The following is an 18,989-nucleotide window of genomic DNA, read 5'->3' as shown; positions in this document are numbered from 1 at the left end:
GGAGAATAGAGGTAGCAAGCTCTTCAACCTCAGCTGCAGCAACTTCTTCCTAGAAACATCGCCAAAGGCAAGGGAAGCAAGGGCAAAAATGAACTATTAGGACTTCATCAAGATCAAATGCTTTTGCACAGCAAAGGAAACAGTCAACTAAACCAAAAAACAACCGAAAGAATGGGAGAAGATATTCACAAATGATGTACCAGCTAAAGGGCTAGTATCCAAAATCTATAAAGAACTTACCAAACTCAATCCACAAAAAGCAAATAATCCAATCAAGAAATGGGCAGAAGACATGAACAGACAATTCTGCAAAGACGACATCCAAATGGTCAACAGACACATGGAAAAGTGCTCAACATCACTTGGCATCAGGGAAATACAAATCAAAACCTCAGTGAGATACAACCTCACACCAGTCAGAACAGCTAAAAATAACAAATCAGGAAACAACAGATGTTGGAGAAAGGGGAACCCTCCTACACTATTGGTGGGAATGCAAGGTGATGCAGCCACTCTGGAAAACAGTAGGGAGGTTCCTCAAAAAGTTGAAAATAGAGCTACCCTATGACCCGGCAATTGCATTACTGGGTATTTACCCCAAAGATACAAATGTGGTGATCTGAAGGGGCACATGCCCCCTGAATGTTTATAGCAGCAATGTCCACAATAGCCAAACTATGGAAAGAGCCTTGATGTCCACCAACAGATGAATGGATAAAGAAAAATTTACATATATATGTAAATTTTAAATTATGTATATATATGTAAAATTTAAATGTATATATATATATATACACACACACACACACACCAAGAAGATTATATATATATATATATATATATATATATATATACACACACACACACACACACACACCAAGAAAATGGTATACACACACACATACAGGAATATTATGCAACAACCATAAAAAAAATGAAATCTTGCCATTTGCAACAATGTGGATAGAACTAGAGGATATTATGCTAAGAGAAATAAGTCAATCAGAGAAAGACAAGTATCATATGATCTCACTGATAATGTGGATTTTGAGAAAGAAGGCAGAGGATCATAGGGGAAGAGAGGAAAAATGAAACAAGATGAAACCAGAGAGGGAGACAAACAGTAAGAGAGTCTTAATTTCAGGAAACAAACTGAGGGTTGCTAGAAGGGAGGGGGTGGGAGGGATGGGTAGCTGGGTAATGGCCATTTGGGGAGGGTATATGTGATAGTGCTGTGAATTGTGTAAGACCGATGAATCACAGACCTGTATTTCTGAAACAAATAATACATTATATGTTAATTTAAAAAAATAAATAGGGGCACCTGAGTGGCTCAGTTGTTAAATGTCTGCCTTCACCTCAGGTCATGATCCCAGGGTCCTGGAATCAAGACCTGCATCAGGCTCCCTGCTGTGCAGGAAGTTTGTTTCTCCCTCTCCCACTCCCCCTGCTTGTGCTCCCTCTCTCACTGTCTCTCTCTGTCAAATAAATAAATAAAACCTTTTAAAAAATAAAAAGAAATTTAAAAATAAATGGAGAAAATTTTTTTTTAAAAAATCAATATGATTGTCAATGCACAGTGTTGGTGTGGAAGATTATAGACTAATAATGGGCATGTAAATTTGTACAACCTTTCTGGAATGAAATCGGGCAATCCGTATCAAATTCAAAAATGTGCATGCTTTCAAACATGGCAATTCTGCTAAGAATGTTTCTAAGGAACTAATCTAACAAGCATTTAGTCAATTATATACAAAACTTATTCCTGAAGTATTACTTCAAACAGTGGCTTTTTAAATTTAATTTGTTCCCAGCTTTACTGAGATATTGACATATCACATATGTAAGTTTGAGATGTTCAACAAGATAATTAGATACATGTATATATTGCAAAATGATTACCACAGTAAGATTATTTAACATCACCATCTCTATCCCTTTACATAATTATAATTGTGTGTGTGTGTGTGTGTGCGCGCGCATATAGTAACATTTAAGATTTATTCCTTTAAAAATTTTCAAGTATGTAGTACAGTATTAATTATCTTCACCATGTTCTGCCAAACAGTGGCATATTTAAAACAATATAAATGTCCCTCAATTTATTGGTCAAATTACAGTGTTTCCACAGCATGAAATGGTATTCATTTATTTTTTAAAAAAATAAAGTGGATCCAAATTTAGATATTTGTTCATGACATACTTGATTAAAGTAGGCTAAGAAATAATTATTAATAACATAACAATTTTATATGTAATTAAATACATTTTTTTAAAACTCTGAGATGGCGTAACCAAAAAGAAGAAAAGAGTTTAGAGGAATATAAACCAAGGCTTATATAAGCATGGTTGTCTACAAATCATTGGATTATGAATATTTTTCTTCTCTTCCTTTAGTTTCCATAGTTCCTGATTGTCTTTAATAAATGTGTTTTTCCCTTGTAACAACTATTTAAATTTCTTTCAATGAAAGAACCTAGATTAAAATATCAACCTGTTTTAATAGACCCATAAACATTAATTATAGAAAACCAATCTGTTTTTATAGCAGAATACTGTTAGAGCTGAATTGCTGTTATAGCAAAATATACCTGCCTTCCCAGTATTTTTTCATATTTAAGATAATTGGTTAGTTACTTCTAAAAATGTAAAATCAAGGGACACAGTTAACACAAAATACTTAACCTAGCCCTTATAATTTTACATATTTTCCAAAGTAAACTATAAGTTTCTTCACACATCAACTTGTTTTTCAAATGACATGGGTAACTCAACGTTGGTGTCCACCATATGCTATTGATTGGCTGACTCATGTTCTACCAATGTAGAAAAGCATCATTATCTACTGACACACTAAAATATGAGGGCAAATTAATTATTTCCTGGATGAACTATAATTATAGAAAACAAAAATAAACAAGGCGAAAATAACAGATCCTGAAATTGACCACATCAAGAATTTTGTGTAAATGTGGATGACAATAGGTTTTTTTGTTCACAGATAATAGCTGGATACCTCTGCAATTAATTTTTAAAGTTTCAAATCATGTTCTGGAATCACTCAATATCAAAACAAATTTGTTATTTTAGTCTCCACACTCACTGAGTCTTTCTCCAAAGAAGCTGCCAAAGCAAGCACCAGCTGGCCTCTTGGGAACAAGATGAGGCTCACTACAGATATTTCTTTTTGAACTCAAAATAGATACTAAAAAGACAGTGTTGAACTAATCAAACCTGTTAATCTAAACTAATCTAATCTAATAAAGGTCTACCATCAAGAGAGCTTGAATTGTACAGTGAATATTTAAAACATTTCCATTGATCTCTTTTAAATGTTCTGGTTTTCCTTAAACATTAATTGTAGATAAGGGGCCCAGCAATTCTCTCACTGCCTTCTGCCTGGCTCTCCTCATGTTATCACAGGGGTTCTTGGAAGCATTTGTGAAACCTGGATAAAAAGACACAGTAGGTAGAAAAAGAATAAATGAAACAAGATGGGATCAGGAGGGAGATAAACCATAAGAGACTCTTAATGTCACAAAACAAACTGAGGGTGGCCGGGGGGAGGGGAGTAGGGAGAGAGTGGTGGGGTTATAGACATTGGGAGGGTATGTGCTATGGTGAGTGCTGTGAAGTGTGTAAACCTGACGATTCACAGACCTGTACCCCTGGGGCTAATAATACATTATATGTTTATAAAAAAAATTTTTTTAATTAAAAATTAAAAAATTAAAAAGACACAGTAACCTAGGCTGTAGTACACAAGCTTCCTTACCTATCTTGCCACGTCCTTACCTATCTTGCTGGACTGTTTCTACAATGAAATTTACAGAGATTCAGTTAATAGGGAGAAAACAATAAAAGTATATGATTGTTAGAATGCAACGGAGAATATAAATTGGCCCAACCACTCCACAGAGCAACACATAGCAACACTCTTTGAAATCTTCATGCCCTTTGAGCCAGTAATTCCCCAGAACTATTTATATTCAACTAGGCTCAGCACAGCATTATCTGAGTCATAATACACCCATTCTTTTGCCAGATCTTTTCTAACTTTGATCATGTGCTACTCTCATCCCAAATAAACTCACTCGTCCAGAAACAACGTTAGATCCATGGTAGACTGAGCACTGCTTCAGCCTAGTGATATCTTATGACCCTTAACCAGGGTCCCAAGGGTTGTTTGGAAATGTGGAGAATGTTTGATAGTCCTGGTGAGTGGGGCCAGGGATGCTACATGGCTGCAGTGCCTGGGCTATTTCCACATAATAAAGAATTGTTCTGCCCAAAGTACAAGCAGTAGTAGAAGCTGGTATACTGCCCAGAACCTCTCTTCAAGGCCAAGCCCCCAGTGGCTGGGAATATTGTCTGCTTATGGTTCACATCTATGCTCCTCAATGAGCATTGCTCAAGGTTACTGCACCTCCCAGGAGGAACTCATAGGTGAAATCTGGCAGATAAAGGCATGAAAAAGGTCTGCTTCCACTTGGGACTGTTCCTTAGGCCTTTCTCTGTGGCTCCCTGTAGGACTGGCTGAGACTCAGTTGGCTATCCTACTGCAACTCAGCTTCTCCCTCTGCCCCATCCTGCCATCCTACCTTCATCCCAGGAGCACTTTTTGCAAACATCCCAGTAAATCTTGTGCACTCAAGTCTCCCTCAGAGTCTGCCTGCACAAAACCTGATTTATGATAATCCCTACTGAGATACACTGCTTTAGTTCATCTCCTTATTTTCCGGATGAGTAAAGAAGGGTCTAGAAAGGGTAAAAATTGTGTTCAAAGTACAGAAGTGGCTAGTTCAGCACTCACTGCACATATTACACATTAAAAACTGTGAGAAGCTTGAGAAATAGGGAATGAACGGAAAGAGAAGGAAAAGTTATGTTAAAATCTTTACTGTGGATGGGACTCCTGGCTGGCTCAGTCAGAAGAGTGTGTGACTCCTCATCTCAGGGTCATGAGTCTGAGCCCCATGTTGGGTGTACAGATTACTTAAAAAAAAAAAATCAAACAGTAAATCTTGGGGCCCCTGGGTGCCTCAGTGGGTTAAGCCTCTGCCTTCAGCTCAGGTCATGATCCCAGTGTACTGGGATTGAGCCCCGCATCCGGCTCACTGCTCAGCAGGGAGCCTGCTTCCCCCTCTCTCTGCCTGCCTCTCTGCCTACTTGTGATCTCTCTCTCTGTCAAATAAATAAGTAAAATCTTAAAAAAAAAGAAAAAGTCTTTATTATGGGAAATCAAACAAAAATTTTAAAAAGCAATTAGATTTAACTATATGGATGGCCTCAGTTGGTTAAGCATCCAACTCTTGATTTCAGCTCAGGTGATTGACATCAGGGTCCTGAGACTGAGTCCCACATCAGGCTCAGTGCTCAGCAGGGAGTATGCTTGAGATTCTCTCTCTCCCTCTGTCCTGCCCCATTCCCACATGCTCTCTCTAAATAAATAAATAAATCTTTTTAAAAAATACTTTAACTATATGAAGAAATGCTTAATAATGATAGAGCCTGGGGATCAATATTACTAATTCACCACAATAACAGAAATTAAAAAAAAAAAAAAAAACTTCCCAAATATCTCAGTTTGGGAAAAACTCTTTGCTGGATGCCCTAACTACTATCAGTCTGCCTAAACTATTCACATTTAGTGTGCATCACTGTTATGGAGCCAAAAAATAATAATTAGAAATTTTCCTCTTAAAAAGAAACAGCTGAAAAGATGTGGAGAGTATCCACTGAGGTGAGAATGAAAAAACATGAACAGTAAATCAAATCCCCTTAACAACCAACACATTCCTCTTTCCTCTGAAAACATAGCTTGGTCTAGACACCCACTATTCACCAAAAAAAAGTCTTTATTATCCCCAGTGCTCTCTTCTAAGCCATCTGTCAATCTTGAAAGACATGTCTCTACCATGGCCAATTCCTTCACTCCTATTTTAGCATAATTTTTAAGTATAGTTTAATATTTCACCTTGCAACTTCAATACTTACATCATCATCTGTTCTCACTGAAGAGATTTCCCCTACTATTTTCAAGAATCATAAAGACAGAATGACAATACTGCTTAAAGTTCTAGTCACAGCCTAACAATTACTTGCTAACGCCCACAATAAAAGAAAAACAAAACATACAGGTTTTGAAAGATGTTTTTTAATGTAAACTCATAATTGGAATGCAAAACTAAGATGAAAATTACTAAGATTTTTTATTTTTTGAGTAAAAGGAAAAATCTCCATCACACACTTTTTTAATTTTCTCAGAATCAAAATTAGTATTTAAAGAAGCAGGAAATAGGGGCACGTGGATGGCTCAGTTGGTTAAACTTTCAACTTTTGATTTTGGCCCAGGTCATAACTTCAGGGTCATCAGATCAAGCTCCACATGGGGCTCCATATCCTGGAGCCTGCTTAAGATTCTCTCTCTCCTTTTCTGCCTCTCCCCCAACCCCACACGTGTGTGCTTACTCTCTCCCTCAAATAAATAAATAAATAGGCAGGAAATAAAGCATGCTGAATGAATGGAATTATTACCAAAGCCAATATAACCAAAATAATTTTCCTCAAATCCTCATTTGAAAAGAATTTGATATTTTAGAGCAAAAACTCACAGAAGTCCTTGTGCTTAACTAAGCAACTCCAAAGATTGTGCCAAATATTTAACATTTATTTTAAAACATTTTGAATGGTACTTTTACCACGTACATGTCCCAAAATAATCCTGAAAATGATATTTTTTCTAACATATAATAAAAAACTTCCTGGCTCTCAAAGTCTGAGAGGCAGCATGCATAATATACTAGATTCTTGTTTATTAGCTCATGATATGAAAAGAATTTTGTCCAATAGCTTCAGGGAAAATTACTAACTAGAATTTACTATTAATAATGTTCTCATTGTCTTGGTCATCTACATGAAGTACAAAAGGAAGCAGTTAGACTCACTCTTTAAAGTTGAAAAATGACAGGAGGTATTGCCAGACCCCACTCTCTTACATAAACTCTGGTTTTACATCAAAGAGCACCATGATATTATTTTAGCCATCCTCTGATTCAATGGCAATACTCTCTTCATATTGCAAAGAACAATCATATGTTTAATTAAATCAGGAAAAAGTAATAAGCATTCTATATTTGGGGGTTAACAATAGGAGCCTTCTCCTGTGTTGAACGTGTCCTAGTTTAGAGCTCAGTTGACAATTCAAAGGCTAAACCAGAAAAGTCAGGACAGCTTGACTTTTTTGGTTTCCCAGTTGTACAGCTTGCAATCTCTCTATTTCATCGAGGTAGCAGGGCACCATAACAGGAACAGATTGTTCCATCAGCAGAAAACTGAACAGACAGCAGCTTTCTCCACAACTGTGACTGTTTTCCAAATGTGCATGCTCTAGTTAGGGCTAAGGTTATTTATTCAAATGCTAAGAGAAATTATTGTGGCCACTAGCTTTCTAAGTTGAATTTAGAAACCATTTCTTTTCTCTCCTGCCTAAAAGATGTAGTCACATTCCTAGATCTTTTTCCTGGCTGTTAGGTTCTGAACCAAATATCCTCTTGTATCTGTGCGAAATTACAATCTGATGTTATCACTGTTCAGCATGGCTACATTTCACAAACACTCATACAGTTAAAAAATAACTTATCTGATATCCTTATAATTATGATTTAGTTCTTCTCTACTAGATCACTTTTAAGACCAGTTCTAAGATGAAAGCAACAGAAAAAAAACTGGAATCCTTTGGATCATGGAAACAGCTTTCTGATATTCTTTGTTAAAGCTCTATCAAATCATCACTGGCTTTCCGTTGTCCTTGTGATAAAATCCAAACTACTTAATTTAGCTTACAAGCTCTCCAGCATCTGCCTTCTGTTACTCTTTCAAGGCCTCATTTCCCCTTTGAACTCTAGTCTCAGCTTCAGCAAACTTCTTCCCATTCTGGAGGGTACCATATCCCTTCCTGCCTTGGAATCTGCACACACTCTCCTCTCTTCCCTTTTTGACTGCCTACCTACTTCTCTCTCTATATATATATGCATGTATATGTATGTTGTATATATATATATACATATATATATATATGGAATTATATATATTTACAGAATTAATTTCTGAATCAGTGATGCCATCAAGAGACTTGCCTATCTCAAAACATCTCGTCCTAAATATTCTCCTAAAGATGCAAATATAAATTTTTAGAGAATTAACAAAGAATTATTTACATCTAATCAATTTAGTACAGTTAATAATATGGTGTGCTTTGTGAATATGCCAGGCAGAGAACAAAGCTCCAAAGTAAGAAATAGGACCAAGATAGGGAGCCCCCTTTGAAACTTTGATCATCTGTATTAGCACTATCAAATAGGGGACCATAGACTGGTGCTTGTCTGTGAACTTTTTGCTATGGGATAGTGAAGAGATGGCAGCTTGCATTAGAGTGCAAATCAACACATTGCTTCCTTCATTGAGAAAGTCTTGCGGCCAAAAAAAAAAAAAAAAAAAAAAACTGAATTAAACAGTATATTTAGTGACTTTGCATCCACTGATGTACAGCAAAATCCGAAGGTCCTAGAAACAGGAATTAAACAAAATAGAAAGAACCATAAAAGCAAGAATAAACTTACTAAATGAAAGATTTCCATCTGTCAATTCTATTTAATGACAGGCTTTAAATTATATCCATAACTCAATTATTCATTTTCTCTTACCTCTGGTACACTAGACTTAGTTATGATACTGACTAGGTAAATGAGGAAAAGTTTATTATTTCAGAAAACATCAGTAAGACATTATTTTACCACTCCCCCACCCTCTGGTAGCTTTGGTAATACTGAGAATTTTTTATTGTCACAGATGAAACTGGTCGTGGGGGGGAACTGTTAACATTTAAGTGGATAGAGACCGGGGATACTGGTGCCCAACAAAGCACAAGACTGTACTTCCCCAAACAAAAAAAACATCCAGTCCAAAATGCTACCATTGTTGAACCTAAGAAACCTTGCATACTAGACGGTCTCTAAAGTCCCCTTCATCTCTCACATTCTCTGATTCTTTATTTTGATGTTCACAAGACCTGTATTCATATTAGTGACCTAATGACAGTGGGCAAAAGTGACTTCTTTATCTAATGTCAATTTCTGCAGTGAAATATATTTAGGCTACAAAGAAAATACATTCAAAAACTGAAACAATTATAATGCTCAGTGAACTTCCATACTTATTTATTCTAATTGAATAATAATAATAAAAATAACAAAGGGGAAAACCACCAGAAACTCCTGCCTAAAATGACTTAATTTTCTCTATCAGCTATTTGCTCAATCCAGCTGTGTAAGAAGCTGGAAAACATCCAAGAAACCTAGACTCAGTCAGCACCTCTGTCCTGATCTATTACAAAGCCTTAAGCAGGGTTCTATATTCTGGGCTTTAGTTTTTGTTTTTACTAGAAAACAGAGATACTACTTAAAGGCTAAAATCAAGAATGTTTGACACGAAAATAACATGATTGTTGTATTCCTTGAGGCCTTTGTTTAAACTGTTCCACAGTTAAAAAAAATAACTACCATGAAATAAGTTCTACTCTGACATTCTTATGAGTACCCTGCACTCTAACTCTAAATAGAATGACTATTCCTTTTAGATACATCTTATATTGTATGATAAATTTTACTTTTTTCATTAAGTTAAAACAGCTTTAAAAGAACATATCTTATTGCATATAAAAATTATTTCCTGATGATTTCTAGTGCCTGCTTACTTACTGATATCATTGTGTCTATAAGAATCACCAGACGTCAAATTTAGAGCCACTACGCTTTGGTGAAAGATCAAATATTCTCACAAAGGATGTCAGTTGTGCCCCTGGAATTACACCCTTCTATTTGATCTGTTCCAGCTTTCTCAGCTGGCACGTGCATACTTGAAAAGAAAAAAAAAGAAAACCTCAAGTTCCCAGGATGGTCTTTTGTCTTTGGTCCTTTTTTTGCAGAGAGAAGTAATCTTGTCTCTGCAGCTTCCACTATAGTTTGTCGAGTGTTTCCAAAAACACTTATCCCTAAATATTTAGATACTGCTCTTAAGTGTTCTTCAAAGTCATTAGATCTTTTATGTTCACAGCCATAAACAAATAGGGTTTTGTAAGCCTTATATAAATATTAATGACTACATGCTAAGCATCAAATGCAAAATGGGCAATCAGGATTTTTATTTAAATTTAAAGGTGCAGGACAGAAATGTCAAACCCACAAGCAAAAACTGCAGACTAGACCTAAAAGGCAGTATGGATAACTGGAATGGGAACAGATAAGTTTCCAAGTGTATTGGAATGAGTAATGAAATCCAAATAAAATAATACTGGCATACCTAAAAAACAATAACCTTATTTTGACCTATTAATAGAATGTATTTTATAGCAAAATCTCTGATGCCCCAGCTCTGCCTATGAGACACATGAGTAATTTAAACTCTGTACATTTTGATTTCCTTATCTGTAAAACAGAATTTTAAAAGTACTTACATCATAGAGTTATTGTGAGTATTGAATGAGTCCACATGTTAATGTGTTTGCCCAGTGCCTGACACAGAGCATCCAGTTGATACACACTAACTATTATTCAGAAAAATGATATAGACATTACTCAAAGATCTAGATCAGGGATTGACTACAGCCTGACTCACAAGCCAAGTCCATTTGGCCACCTGTTTTTGTCAACAGTTTTTTTGGAACACAGCCATGCCCCATTCATTTATATATTGTCTAGGATTGCTTTCACCCTATAACAGCAAAGCTGAGTCCTTGTGACAGAGACCATATGGCCTGCCAAACCTAAAGTATTTATTCTTTAGACCTTACTGTGTCTAAGGATCTGTTACCCTGAAAAAAATCACAATGAACATGCTGATAAACATCAAAAAGATGCACACAAGTCCCCTCTGTTTACACATGCCCAAAGCATTTTGGAGTTCTACCCCTACAGGGTTTTGATTTGAAAGGGGAAGCAGGGATGAAACTGGTGAGGGAGAGAGAACAAGGACATCCTACAGATGAAGGCAAAAAGGTTTTCTTCTTCCAATACTGGATTCTTGAGATTGAAAAACACAGTCGTGGCTGTCGTCTCTTTAAGGATTTAAAATTAGACCATTTTGGGGCGCCCAGGTGGCTCAGTTGGTTAAGCACCTACCTTCTGCTCAGATCATGATCCCAGAGTCCTGGGATGGAGCCCTGCATTGGGCCCCCTGCTCCACGGAGTCTGCTTCTCCCTCTCCCTCTGCCTGAGGGAGTGCTCTCTCTTTACCTCTCTATCAAATAAATAAATAAAATATTTTAAATAAGTAAATAAATAAACTGAGACCATTTTGAAACTGTTCTTTAGAAACTACAAAGAGTTGAGTTTAAGAGCACAAACACTAGAGCTAGGTTTCTTGGGTTCAAATTATGGTTCTACCGTTAACTAGCTGTGTGACTTTGGGAAATTAATTAATCTCTCTGTGGTAAAGATTAAATAAATTACTAAAAGCACCTCCTACTTAACATCCATAGTCCATTCCTAAAATTGAATATTGTATTGCACAAATGCTCACCAGACTGCATTATTTTTAAATGAGAAAATCCCTATGCCCCACCTCACACACCCCACACACTATATACACCTGCACAACCACTGTGTCCTGACTGCACAATAACCAGTTATATACAACACTAACCCTTCCTCTGCATGTGCCAGTCCTAGGATTTTCGGCACAATGCTGTCACCTTCTAAAAAGAAACTAAAGCAGTAAAACTGCTTTATAATTTATAATTATATACTTATATATTTATATAATATATATAATTATATACATAATTTTTATAATTATCAAAGTATCATTTTAGAATTTAGATGTTCAAAACATCATTCTGATCACTAAACATCATTAACAATTTGTTTTTTAAAAAGTTGGCTTTGCACGAAGTAACATCTTCTTTTCCATTTAATTGCTTTCCTCAATTGCTCTGCTATTTCACTATTTTCTTCAGTACTCTCTCATTGCACAGTTTTAGGCAAAACACGGCCTCAATACTAAAGGCACTCTGGAAAATTTGTTTGGGACCAGAATCCAGTGACAGGATCACACTGTGCACTAGGCGGTGGGGCCCCTCCTCCAACCTGCAGCATACCAGATGCCCAACATTTTGGCTGTGCAAGACATCTGCTCAAAATTCTGATTTTCTATCACTTTGGATTAATTCCAGACTTTTTCAGCACATCTTTTTGTTTAAAGTGTGAGTTTTGTAAATATAAATACAATTTTTCCCATATAAACATGGCCTGAAAAGTATACCCACTCTACCAAGTATTAAAAACGAAACCATATGACGCCAAACCACCCCACACTCCAACCCTTGCCCAAACCCTCCTGTAACCGGAGTGTGCTCACGCAGGAGTCCTGATGCTCAGCTAACGAGCGCCTTGGGGCTCCTGGGATTTGGACGCCTTCAGCTTCCTGTGACGAACCCTGGACCACAACACGGCCCTCTTCCCGTCGTGCCCTCGGACCCTCCTCCCACCGCAGACCTCCACTCCAGCGGCTGTCGCCCCCTGGTGGTGTGGTGGTGTGGTGGCACGTCCCAGAGCTCACTCAAGCCAACCCACCCCGGCTGTCTGGAGGCCTTGACAGAGCTCCCGCCAACACAGGACAGTGCCCTCAGGGCATAAATGAGTGCATCTCGAGGAAAAGAGGCGTCCCCAAGCGTTTGAAAAGGGATACAGCTGCACCTAAAAACCGTGATCACAGCCAAGCCCCGGATGTACCCTTAGTCTATAAGGGAAAGCTGTGTTTCAAGGTGGCCAACCAACCCAGCAGGGGAATCCCAGTCCCGGCACGAGCGCTATTCCGGGTTTTCCCTCCTGCCCCACCTACTGGAGGAGCAACAGTGCCACAGATAAGGAAGTAACAGTGCCGTGGATAAGGAAGTGAAAGTGCATAAAATACTCCCTTTGTTTGTGTTTGGGGATCTGACCTTGGGTGATGACTCTCCTCTGAGCCCACTGGCGGTAAATAAACCTCTGATCCTTCAAGGTCTCCGAGTGCGCTTGGTTCTTCCATCAGGATCCAGCCCAGGTTCCATAACATTTGGTTCCCTGACCGGGAAACCCAACCGTGCTGACCCATTGTTGCCACTGGTTTGAGGGCAGCGGGCATGGTGGTGATACAACAAGGGGTCCTAATGGAGAAGGTGTGACCTGCCTAATCTTCGGCAGTCTCCCACTCAGTAGCCTCAACCGCCCCACCCTGCTGTTCCCACCAGATTCAAAGGAGATTTGGCAGGTGAGGACCTGGTCCGGGCATTGGATTTCGGTAAGGCCTGGGGTGCCAGGACCCAGTCAGGCCCACCCGTGAGGGTGGAAGGGGAGACTGATCACCTCCCAAAGACCTCTTGGAGGTCTCACAGGTAAGGACAGGGCGGGGGGGAGTGAATTCCTCAGGTCAAGAACCTCGCCCCCCAAAAAGGGGGGATAGGAAAGAATTTGTGAAAGGAATTCCATAGTCAGGGCCTCCCAGCGGGGTTGGAACTGCAATAACTTCGGTGTGAATGAGTGAATGGCTGGCCTCTTTGTGTTTGTGGCTCCACAGTCTTGAGACAACGGAGTCCGAGGGGGCCCCAACCTGTTTCTGTGGTGACTTCATAGGGTCTGTGGCGAGCCCTTCTGGGTGCCAGTCCAGGTTTATATGGACTCCATATGGCTAAGAGCACCCAAGTCTCCTCTGGGAGGGCAGACAGGCAGACATCTGATTGGTCTCTCCTTTGAACAGGCACCCACATTTTGTCTGTCTCTTCGCCACTGCACACGGGAACATCACTATGGGAGCAGGGCAGAGTAAACCTATGGTCCTCAGGACCATGATCCAAAATTTCAAGACAGAGTTTTCAGAAGACTAAGGAGTTAAGATGCATCCCAGCAAATTGAAAACACCATGTGAGTTAAAATGGCCCACCTTTAATGTTGGATGGCCTTCGGAAGGGACACTGGATGTCCCAACAGTTCATCGGGTGTGGCAAGTTGTAACAGGAGAGCCAGGATACCGTGACCAGTTTGCATACACTGACTCCTGGCTAGGAATTTCCCAGACCCTTCTCCCTGGGCACAATTTGCTTGCAATAGGCAGGGACAGACCAGAGTCTTAACTGCCTCATCCAAGCAGCCCAAAAAAAGACCAATAGAAACTCCAGCCTCCACAGATCCTAGACAGAGATCCCAAGGATAAACCAATCCTGCCCCTTCCATACACACCCCTAAGGCCATCTACACCTGGCCTCCCAGTTCCAGACACTCCAGCACCATCAGTCTCCCCGGCACCCAGGCCCAGAGGATCCACTTTCTGTGGGACCAGCAGCCAGGCTGCAGCCCAGACCAGGCCAAGCACCCTCCAAATGCTGGTGCTTAAAACTGAGATGCAAGAAACTGAGATGCTAGTGTTTGAAACCGAAACTTGAGATTCGAGAAACTGAGAGGTACGATAAAGATGGATCAGTCCAATCCGGCCATTCCATGATGTATTATCCACCTTTCTCCACCACTGACCCCCTCAACTGGACACAACACCTCATCCTACCCTATCCTACCCCATCTGAGAAACCACAGGCTATAGTAGACCTCATAAAATCCCTCTCCCAGACTCATCAGCCAACCTTGGAAGATTGCCAATAGTTACTCTGCACCCTATTTAATACAGAGAAAAGGAGAGGGACCTCATAGGCCTTGCAGAAGTAGACTCAGACTGAAGGGGAATGGGCTTTCTTCTCCTTGGCCCCTATGAGCCCACAGTCAGAACAAAAGTAGGGGGCCAACCAGTGACTTTTATGGTTGATACTGGGGCTGAGCACTCTGTTGTCACCTCCCCAGTGTTCCCTTTCAACAAAAGAACTGTGACCATCCTTGGGGCCACCAGGACATGGGCAATACAACAAACCTTTTCCAGGCTCATCAGTGTAAACTTGGGGGCCACAAGGTCCAACATGAATTCCTTTATATACTTGATTGCCCCATCCCCCTCCTGAGCCAAGACATACTCTCTAAGCTTGGGGCTCAAATAACCTTTGCCCACCAGCCTCCGAACGAACCCAGGGCAAGAGTAGATGGGGTCTCTGGTACTAGCAATTACCATGCTGAGGGAAGAAGAATGGAGGCTATTCTGCATCCAGACCCAGCCAAGCAGCCTGCCGGGGTTCAGGCTTGCCTTCCCCTCAGTATGGGCTAAAGACAACCCACCTGGACTAACCCAGAATCGGGCCCCTATCACTGTTGAACTGATCCCAGGAACCCACCCCAAGAGGCAAAGGCAATACACCCTTCCACAAAAAGCTAAGATAGCATCCAAGAACATCTGGCGAAAACTTAAAAAAGAAATGAGGTACGCTAGTCGAATGCCAGTCAGCCTAGAATACCCAACTCTGCCAGTTAAGAAGCCAAGAGGGGGAATATTGACCAGTCTAAGACCTGCGGGCCATCAACAAGGTGACCATCTCCCTGTACCCAATGGTCCCAAATCCATACACCCTCCTCAGCCAAATCCCAGGGTTAGCCAGATGGTTCACTTGCCTAGATTTAAAGGATGCCTTCTTCTGCCTCCACTTAGCTCCTCAGAGCCAGCCACTGTTTGCCTTTGAAAGGACTGAACCTGATACAGGGCACCAGATGCAACTGACTTGGACATGCCTCCTGCAGGGGTTTAAAAATTCACTAACCCTTTTCGGGGAAGCACTGGCTGCAGACCTCACCAGGTTCGCAAGAAAGGCCGCATGATGCACCCTTCTCCAGTATGTGGATGAGCTCCTCCTCACCAGTGTCACATGAGAAGACTGCACAAAAAGCACAAAGGCCATCCTACAGCTCCTGTTAGACTCAGGAAATTGATTCTCATGGAGGAAGACATAAATCTGGCAACAACAGATTGGATACCTCATTTCCTCCTCACCTAAGGGAAGAGAGAACTAGGGCCAGAGAGAAAAAAAGTCATCATCTCCTTGCCACAGGCCCAGGAGGAAAAAAAGTGGCCTACGAGAATTCCTGGGGGCTGAAGCGTTCTACCACATCTGGATCCCTGGGTTCTCAGCAATAGCAAGACGCCTATATGATCTCCTAGGGGGACCAGATCAAAACCCCACTGCCTGGACTGAGAAAGCAGAAGCCACCTTCACTGAGATAAAGACTGCCTTAGGGTGGGGTCCAGCCCTGGGCCTACCAAATATAGAAAAACCCTTCAATCTCTTTGTACATGAAAAAAGAAAGATAGCACTAGGGGTACTCACCCAGACTGTTGGGCCCTGGCAATGGTCAGTTGCATATCTGTCAAAGAAACTAGACCCCATGGCAGCAGGATGGCCACTGTGCCTCAAGGTGCTAGCAGCTACAGGGGGAGATAAATTCACCCTGGGGCAAGAAATGAACGTCAAGGTCCCACATGCAGTGGTGACCCTCATGAACACACAGGGGCACCACTTCCTTTCCAGCTCTCGGCTGGCACAATACTAAGGGCTCCTCTGCAAAAATACATGGGTCACCCTTGAAACAGTAAGGACATTAAACCCAGCAACTTTCTCCCCATGGAAGAGGGGGAACCAGACCATGACTGCTCCGAAGTAACTGAAGAAGTCTATGCAAGCCGTCCAGATCTACAGGATCAAGCCATAAAGAGTCCAGAGCTCACACTGTTCAGGGATGGTAGCAGTTACCCACGAGGGGGTGCCCAGGAATCGTGTTATGCAGTGACCACAACCACTGAAGTCCTAGAGGCTGAGGCATTACCAGCTGGATGGTCAGCACAATGGGCTGATCTATATGTCTTAGTCTGAGTCCTCACCCTCAGTGAAGGCAAGTCAGTCTATGGTTACACTGACTCTTGGTATGCCTTTGCTACTGTGCATATACATGGGGCCATCTGCAAAGAGAGGGGCCTCCTAACCGCCATAGGAAAAGCTATCAAAAACAAGGAAGAAATACTGAAACTCCTCTAAGCCATCTAGCTTCTAAGTAGCAGTTCTGCACTGTAAGGGACACCAGAAAGGAGATGACCCCACAGCACAGGGAAATTGTCTGGAAGATGAGGCTGCCAAGACCACAGCCAGTAAGGACATGGACAGAACCCCTTCCCTCACCATGGCCCTGACACCCCCAGAGGAAGTCCCTCCACCCAGTTACACTGACAAAGCAAGAAAATGGGCCATGGTGGAGGGGGCCATGCTGACTGAAAAGGAATGGTGGGTGATGCCAGTAGGATGCGTCTTCATTCTAACAGCAACAGGAGGGCATCTAGTCAATGAATACCACCAACTCACCCATCTAAGAAAAACTGCATTAGAGGCCCTCCTCAAAAAGCACTACTACATCAGGCAGCTATAGGCACTATGCCAAGCAACCAGTGAGCAATGCATAACATGTGCTAAAAATAATGCTTGGCCTGCACCACAGCCCCTGCTAGGTGTCCAGAGGATGGGAGTAACTCCTTTCAAAGATCTAGAAATAGACTTCACACATGTGGAGCCAAGCAGGGTGTTCAGATATCTCCTAGTAATTGTATGTATATACTCTGGATGGGTTGAAGCCTTCCCAACCAGGACAGAGTGAAGCCAGGAAGTAGCCAAGGCTCTCTTGTGGAGGATCGTGCCCCGGTTTGGCCTGCCATTAACAATCCATAGTGAAAATGGGCCCGCATTTATATCAGACATTGTACAGGTCTTGACCAAGTTTCTCAACATCACCTGGAAACTCCACACTGCCTACTACCCCCAAAGCTCAGGGAAAGTAGGGCAGATGAATCATACTCTCAAGGGAACCTTAGCAAAATTTTGTCAGGAAACTAACCTCCCATGGCCAGATCTGCTACTCCTGGCCCTCTTGTGTGCCTGTTGCGCACCTGAGATGCTAGGTTTCTCCCCTTTTGATTTAGTGTATGGATGGCCTCCACCGTGCCTGGGTAGTGCCTCCAGGAAGCAAGCTTACATCAGATTGGGGATAAAGAAATAGAAAGACAACTTCAGGCCCTGGGGGCCATCCTAAATAAATTACAAAAGTACACCATTGAGAGGGCCCCAATCTCCTTAGGATCCCAGGTACACTCCTTCCAGGCAGGAGACTCAGTCTGGGTCAAAAAGTGGAAAAGGTACCCCTCGAACCACAGTGGACAGGGCCTCACACTGTTGTTCTAACCACCCCTACTGTCCTTAAGCCCTCTGGTTTCACCCCATGGGTCCACAACTCCAGAGTGAACAAAGCCCAGCACTTGGACAAGTAGCTTCACCAGTGGAAAGTCCAGCCAAACCCTACAGACCCATTCCAGCTTCACCTTCAACACCTGCTCGCTGTCATCCCTAGCTCTTATCAGCGTGATATCCCTCATCCTAGGAGTCTGACTACAATGTTGCCCCTTCTGACTAGACTTTCCCCCTGAGACTTGCCATTGTTGTCGTTTATTGGGTGACTCTAGGGTATATTACTACACTTACTTGTCCACAGATTTCATCTGCTGTCGGGCTAACCATGATGGCTCCCTCTAAGGTCATGGACCCCACTTTTACTGGCCCTCTGTTATCTACTCCTAAGCGCATTTCACTATGGTTTTCCTGACTCCAGTCAGTCCTCATCTTCTGCTACCCGGTGTGTTGCTCCTCCTCATTTGGTCCTTGTATTCTTAATGCCCTTACTAGGTTTTATCACTGCTCAAATTGCCAAGCTCAGACTCCAGTCACTCCTTACTCACTACCGCCCCTTGGAAAATAAAGATGATGCTCTCTAAACTAGATGTTTAAAGGGGCATCAAAGCGGGGAATGATAAGGGAAAGCTGTGTTCCAAAATGGCCAGCCAGTCCAGCAGGGGAATCCCAGTCCCGGCAGCAGGACCATTCTGGGTTTTCCCTCCTGCCTCACCTGCTGGAGGAGCAAGAGTGCCACAGATAAGGAAGTAACAGTGCCATGGATAAGGAAGTGAAAGTGCATAAAACACCCCCTTTGTTT

Source organism: Lontra canadensis, unplaced genomic scaffold (genome assembly GCF_010015895.1).
Source record: "Lontra canadensis isolate GAN:19392208 unplaced genomic scaffold, GSC_riverotter_1.0 scaffold10, whole genome shotgun sequence".
In the NCBI taxonomy this organism is placed as follows: Eukaryota; Metazoa; Chordata; class Mammalia; order Carnivora; family Mustelidae; genus Lontra; species Lontra canadensis.
The sequence above is the reverse complement of the archived record's forward strand: the minus strand, read 5'-3'. Positions refer to the sequence as shown.